The sequence below is a fragment of the Rattus norvegicus genome, chromosome 5 (assembly GCF_036323735.1).
Source record: "Rattus norvegicus strain BN/NHsdMcwi chromosome 5, GRCr8, whole genome shotgun sequence".
NCBI lineage: Eukaryota > Metazoa > Chordata > Mammalia > Rodentia > Muridae > Rattus > Rattus norvegicus.
Window position 1 is genome coordinate 126,847,967 of NC_086023.1, and position 6,363 is coordinate 126,854,329.

Here is a 6,363-nt window from a genome sequence, read left to right on the forward strand (position 1 = left end):
TCGAGCCCTAACAAAAGGCTTCTCTCGAATGGTCTTTTATTGCCCGTTTGTGGTCTGTTGTGCATGTGGAGTAGGGCTGAGCTGGTTACACAAAGAGCTAAAGACGCTCCTTGGCTTTTAGCCCCAGCCATGTCCATCACAATGAAAAAGAACCGGGGAGCTCCAGAGGGCGGCTAGAGCAGAAACTGTGGAGCGCTAACGAAGGCAATGGTCGCAAGCCCTGGTCCTGCTAGAGTCTCTGAGAGCCAAGATTCCAACACCCTAAGCAAGCGAGGGAGCTGTGCGACCTTCTGTGTGTGGGCATGCAAAGTCTAGGACAGAAAGCCCGAGACCTGAGCACCGTGCTTATGCTCTCTAGCTCCGAAAGCTTGGGGCATCTAGTTCTCCAGGCCTGGAGTCATAAGCCTCTGGCTTTGAAAAGTCAGAGTTGGCTCTGATTTGAGTGTAGGTAGTTTTGAGCTTTTTGGTGTTGAAAGCCTGAAGCCATGACCCTCTAGTTCCCAGGGCTTAGCAGGTGTGCTCAACCTGTAGCCCAGACACTCATGCACTGCAGGATAGCTATAGATGAGACTCAGCACATGTGGGGAGGCAAAGTCACTGCCAGAGCAAAAGGTTTGGCAACCTTGGCTAAGCTATAAGATTTGCACTCTGAGGGGTTGGGGATTTAGCTCAGTGGTAGAGCCCTGGGTTCGGTCCCCAGCTCCGGGGAAAAAAAAGAAAAAAAAAAAAAAGATTTGCACTCTGAGAGCCCAGGTTGCCAAGGTGAAATGACCCTTGCATATTCAACACTTCCACGGGAAGTAAAAAGGATCCTCGTAGGAGGCTCCATGTTGCACACCTGCAACCCCAAGGAGGCAGATGCAGAACAAGCACCCTAAGTTTCAGGTCAGCCTGATCTACCTAGCAAGCTCCAAGACAGTGCTTCGGAGGGGACTCTGAAACCTTATTTTAAAAGGGGAGGGAGAATAACCTCAACCAATCATTTGTGAGCCACAGTCCACCTTACTCTGAGTCTCTCCAGCTCCATCTTCCCCCACTTACACGTCATCTCACCTCATTTCCACACTAAATACCCCTTTACCTCATTGTAGGGGACCGATTTCCTTTTCTCCGTCAGGACTCAGCACAGGTCCTTCAGGAAGCCTTACCTGCGGCAGATAAGGGTCCTCTTAAGAAGCCATTCTGACCTAGAGTGGGGTGGTGCACACCCTTAATCCCAGCATGCAGGAGGCAGATCTGAGTTCCAAGGCAGCCTGGTCTACAACATAAGGTCCAGGGTGATGTTTTCAGAGAAACCTTGTCTCAAAAAAAGAAAAAGAAAAAAAAAAGAAAGAAAGAAAAAGAAAAAAAGAAAAAAAAACAAAGGGAAAAAAAGAAAAAGAACCCTTTTTGAGGCCAGACTGATCTATGTAGCAAGTTCTAAACTGGCCAGGGCTACATAGTGAGATACTGCCAATATGTAGTAGTAGTAGTAGTAGTAGTAGTAGTAGTAGTAGTAATAATAATAATAATAATAATAATAATAATAATTCATTCTATCAATAGTTTTTCTGTCACCATGCTGGCTATCTCTTCTGGGCACATGTGACTCTGCAGGGAAGGACTGGAATTGCTCACTTTGGTATCACCAAAGTCTGGGCACCCACCAGAGACCAGCCAACACGAGTCTCTAGAATATAATGCATGTGTCAGAGAAGAACCCTAGGGAGGGGCGATCTTGAGGGTAACTGAAGGCTGGGCAGGGTGTGCAGGAAGGCTCAAAGAATCCAGTTCAAGAATCCAGAAGCCCCCAGAACCAGTAAGGGTAGGTGGCTGAAAGGATGGAGAAGAGAATGTTAGAGGTACTTAAAGGGAGAAAGGAAAGGATCAGACTTTCGGTGCCTGCTTGTTGGTAAGCAAGAAAGAGAGGGAAGTGTCAAAATGACTCCAGGCAGTTCCCCAGTCACCAGGGAAAGAGGGAGGCAGCTAGCAGGCAGCTCGGACACCAGTTACCTTGGACACAAATAACCCTCAGGGACCCTGGCCCCGTCAGCGTGAGCTGCAGCCTCTTGACAGCGCCTCCTCGGCAGCAGCCAGTGCACTCCCCCTCCCTTCCCCAGGGGCTGACTTGACGCTCCGCTGGCTGCGAGCCCACCGCTCCCTCCCGCAGTCAGCTCTGCGCCAGCCAGGAGGGGAGGGAAAAGGAGGGGCGGCACCGGGAGTCTTGCAGGGAAGAAGAGAGGGCGAGTAGGGAGAAAGCTAGCCCTGCAGACCCTAATCGAGGAGCAAAAGAGCACAAGAGAGGGCGTGGCCGGCGAAAGAGGAGGAGCCTAGCTGTGTCACCTAAGGTGTGGAGGACTGCCGAGGCGGGGGGGGGGGGGGGGGGGGAGGGGACCGAGATGCCAGAAACCTTCTTTATAACCCCATGTCCCCCTCCCATTTTACAGATGTGGACACTGAGGTCTAGAACCCAGGGCTTTGCAATTGCATACCTCTCTATAGATCCCCTCTCCCCATCCAGGAGCAGCCACTTCCACCCGGTCTGGCTTGGTGTAGCTCAGGACTGGAAAACAGAGAGCTTGGCCTGCTCTCCAAACCTAGGTTACTGTCCCCATGATTCAGGAGACAAACCATAAAACTGGGACTTCAGTTCTCTGCTGATTGAACGAGTGAAATTTCTGAGTTCTCACTTGTAAAATGAGGGGACATGAGTGAGAACAGAACAGCCGGTTCAAACAAGCCTATGAGTGAAGGATCTTCTCTTTAGGGGTCTGTTTCAGTAACTGAAGAACCAAGAGACTTGACTGGAAAAGCTTAAACGATCCAGCATCCTCCAGAAAGGCAGTGGGAGGCACCGACTTTCCACCCAAGTTCTAAACTCTAAAATAGAAACATAAACCCTCCTACCCCATCCTCCAGCCTTTAGAACTGTCCCTTGGAGGCCGTCCTCCTGCCTGTCACCAGCTGGCCAAGGACCACCTCAGTGCAGCTCTGTGCTCCAGGACTTGTTAGGCCTCTAACACCCTATGGCAGCCGCCCTGGTCCCACTTACTAGCTAGATCAAGCCTTACCCTCCCCACCCTCTCCACTTCTCCTGCAGACCCGCGGCGGCCCCTAGGGGGCAGTGTTGCTCCGAACTTGGCGGGCCGCCGCCACTTCCCCCGCCCGGGCGAGCGCTGAGAGGACGCTAGGGTTCTGGGAATACTGGATGCCCCCGGCACACGCCGCCCCCCGCCGCCGGCCCAGCCCCGGGGCTCCCGCGCTGCGCAGCCCGCTCGGTGCGGACTTGCTGCTGCCTCCCACTCCTCTCCGCACAAGGCACTTCGCGGGAAAAGGCTGGTTTTTGCCTTTTTATTTTTCGTCAGAGGTTGAGGCAGACATTGGGTTCAAGCTGTACGCACGGACCTACTCGTCTGTGCTCAGAGATGAGGGGGAAAATTAAAAGAGGGTAGGAGGCTTGTTCTGCCCAAGAACCTGTCAACTGTCTCCCTGTCACCCCTTTATCCACTGCCACCCTTCCTGGCGTGACTGACAGGCATCCATCCCGCGAGCCTCCTCTCCCAGAGCATCGCCTGGGAGCCCCAACCCCAGCAGGACGTGCCCTGAGGCTGTAGTGTCCGAGGGGTCTTGGCCCCATCGCGCGCCTCGCAAACGTAGCCGCGAGGTCCGGGCTGCGTTTAGGGGATGATTCCTGCTGCGAATGCCCTCATCGCCCGGCTGAGCCGTGAAGTCCGGCTGGAGCGATGGCTCTAGGGGGGAAACGGAGGGAAAGCCCCATTCGAGTTCCGGCCAACGATTTAATGGGAGGCGGGGGATGTAAAAGCCCCGAACCCACAAAGCAGACTTTTTAAAAATTCTAATTGAAACCATCTCGAAGTAAGGGCGGCCAGGAATGGGCCAGCTCCCCGCCCCCCGTCCCATCCCCCTCCTCTGCTCCCCGGAGTCCGATGAAGTCATGATAACTAGACTACAAAAAGAAAAAAGTGGGGGGTGGTCTGGGGGGCACGGGGGTCCCGGGCTGGGGCCCCGCACGGACACAGTTTGGATACTATGGTTACGCGATCCGACCCAAACAGCGAAGATGAACAACAATAGCGGCCGCCAGAGGAGGAAATTCCTTCCGGGGTGGACGGCGCGGGGGGAGGGGCGCCTGGCTGGAACGCCGAGGCGGCGGCTGGGCCAATCAGCGCGCGGCCGCCGGCGGTTTCAAGGTGCCCCGAGCAGCCCGCACCCCCCTCCCGCACTCCCCCTCTCCGCGCGCTCCGCTCGGGTGCTGGAATTGCTGAGACGTTTCCCTGCACGCGCCCGGGTAACACTGCGGGGGCTGCTGCCCAGGCCGACACCCCCAGCGCTCCTCGCACCCCTCCCGGAGCCCACCACCCGGGGCGACTGAACGTTCCACTGCACGAGTTGCTTGCACTGGAAAAGGGGGGGGATCCCTGCCAGTCACTCCTGTCTAGGGGTTGGTTCCTGCATAAGCCTGTTTTCTATTTTAAAGCATGTCTCAAGGGGGAAAAGAGAGAGAGAGTGAGAAGATCTACCCTGGACTCTGCAAACCTGGGAAGACTGGTCCCTGACTCCCTGATCTCAGGGTTTGTTACGTAATAAGTTGGGTTATTAATTCTGAAGGTCTTGCCCGGGCATCCGAGAATCAGGAGGCCAAGGGCAAAACTGCCATGTAGAATCCCACCATCACCATCAAGTTAAAATCATCTGTCTACCTAGTCATAGCCAACCCAGGAACACCCCTCACCTGGCATCTGGATTTTTTTTTATGTGGTAACTAGAGATGGCCTTGTGCCAGCATCTCTCCCGCCAGCTTCTCCCACAGTCAGGAATCTGCCCCAGGTCATCTTCCTTGGGAAGACCTGGATGAGCTACCAAGCCCGTGTTTCTCAGTATTTCTATCCAGCCAGTCCCCGCAAATGTGGTATACTCAGCTCTGTGAGCATTAGATCTTCATCCGTCCCTTTTCTTTTTTAAGCTCCTGACCGGGCTTTTGCTTTCTGATGCCTCCTGGGCACAGGGCATCACTCCCCACAGGAGCACATGCTTTTTTATTCATTGCATGCATAGAGATTTGCTTCTCTGGGAGCATCCAAAGTGCAAAAACTGTCTCTCCCCTACTCTCCATGGATAATGGGGATAGCCCTAATTCTCCAGTTCCCCGTGCGTCTTTTTTTATAAATAAATAATGAGATTTTTATTAATTATGCACGCACCGTATCTGCACGCAGATTGCTATGTCTCCTAATGCATAATAATAATAATAATAATAATAATAATAATAATAATAATAGAAGAAACAGAAACACTCCACACCGTGGCTGGGTGTGTTTTCCCCTGCAAGCAAACAAAAACTTCAAGGGGCCATATGTCCTCAAAGCTGGGAGAGGAAGGCAGAAGTTGGGGAGTGCGCGTGACATGGAGGGATTAGAGGGGCTTCCTCGAAGGTTTTCAGGGCAGCTGAAGGCAGATTTCAAGTTGCATGCTTTTCTTTTTGTAATTGAACTGCAGGTCTGAAAATTCACCAAAGTTCTCTGGAGCATCTGTGTGCTCAGCTGGCGGGATGGGCAACTATTGCTGTAAACAGGAAACCAGCAAGAAGGGAGTTGGCAGGAGCCCAGTCTCTGTCTCTTTTCATGCCCCTCCTCAGAGCCCCCGACTCTGAGCTCTCAAAACACACTTAGCTCCTGAACACTTAAGCATCTATGTTCCTGAGATTGGCACAAAATAAAGTCTGAACAAACAGCATACTGAATGCATGGCGAGTGAATTATGCTGTTAAAAGCCGGCCAAGACTAGGTCTCAGGTACCGTGCATTGAAGGTGTAGGAACTGAAATCTATTCCTCAGAATAGGGTGTGCGGGTTGTGGGGTCCCTAAAGTTGTCTGGCCAGGAAAGCGACATAGCAGAACTGAATGTTTAAAGGCTGAGTGCAGATAGAAGTTAAGAGAATGGAGCAGAATCAGAGTGCCTAGGAGACATGAACACAGGGGAGGTGCCCCACCCTCGGGACATTCTCTGTCTCTGTGGTTAAGGCCTGGGGTGGGAGGGGGTGCAGAGGCAAGCTTCCACTCCACATGTTCTGAGTCTTTCTTTGTGTGTGTGTGTGTGTGTGTGGTGGTTTTTTGTTTTGTTTTGTTTTTTTTCTTTTGGAGGGGGATGGAGTTCAAGAGAGGTTTTCTCTGTGTAGCCCTGGCTAACCTGGAACTTGCTCTGTAGACTATGCTGGTCTTGAACTCACAGAAATCCTCCTGCCTCTGCCTCCTGAGTGCTGGGATTAAAGGCACTACTGCTTGGCTGAGTTCCAAGTTTTAATTGAAAAAAAAAAAAAGAGATAGGATACAAAAGGGAGCTTGGTACCCTAGACACCACCTTAAA

At 52.5% G+C, this 6,363-nt stretch overlaps 1 long non-coding RNA gene across 1 annotated transcript; it reads left to right on the forward strand.

Moving 5' to 3' along the window:
- Nucleotides 1–2,185: 2,185 nt before the first annotated feature.
- On the forward strand, nucleotides 2,186–5,733 carry LOC120102945 (uncharacterized). The gene is made up of 3 exons (XR_005504927.2): nucleotides 2,186–2,327; nucleotides 2,427–4,571; nucleotides 5,497–5,733. It is a non-coding gene; the product is annotated as an uncharacterized LOC120102945 (long non-coding RNA).
- The last annotated feature ends 630 nt before the right edge of the window (nucleotides 5,734–6,363 follow it).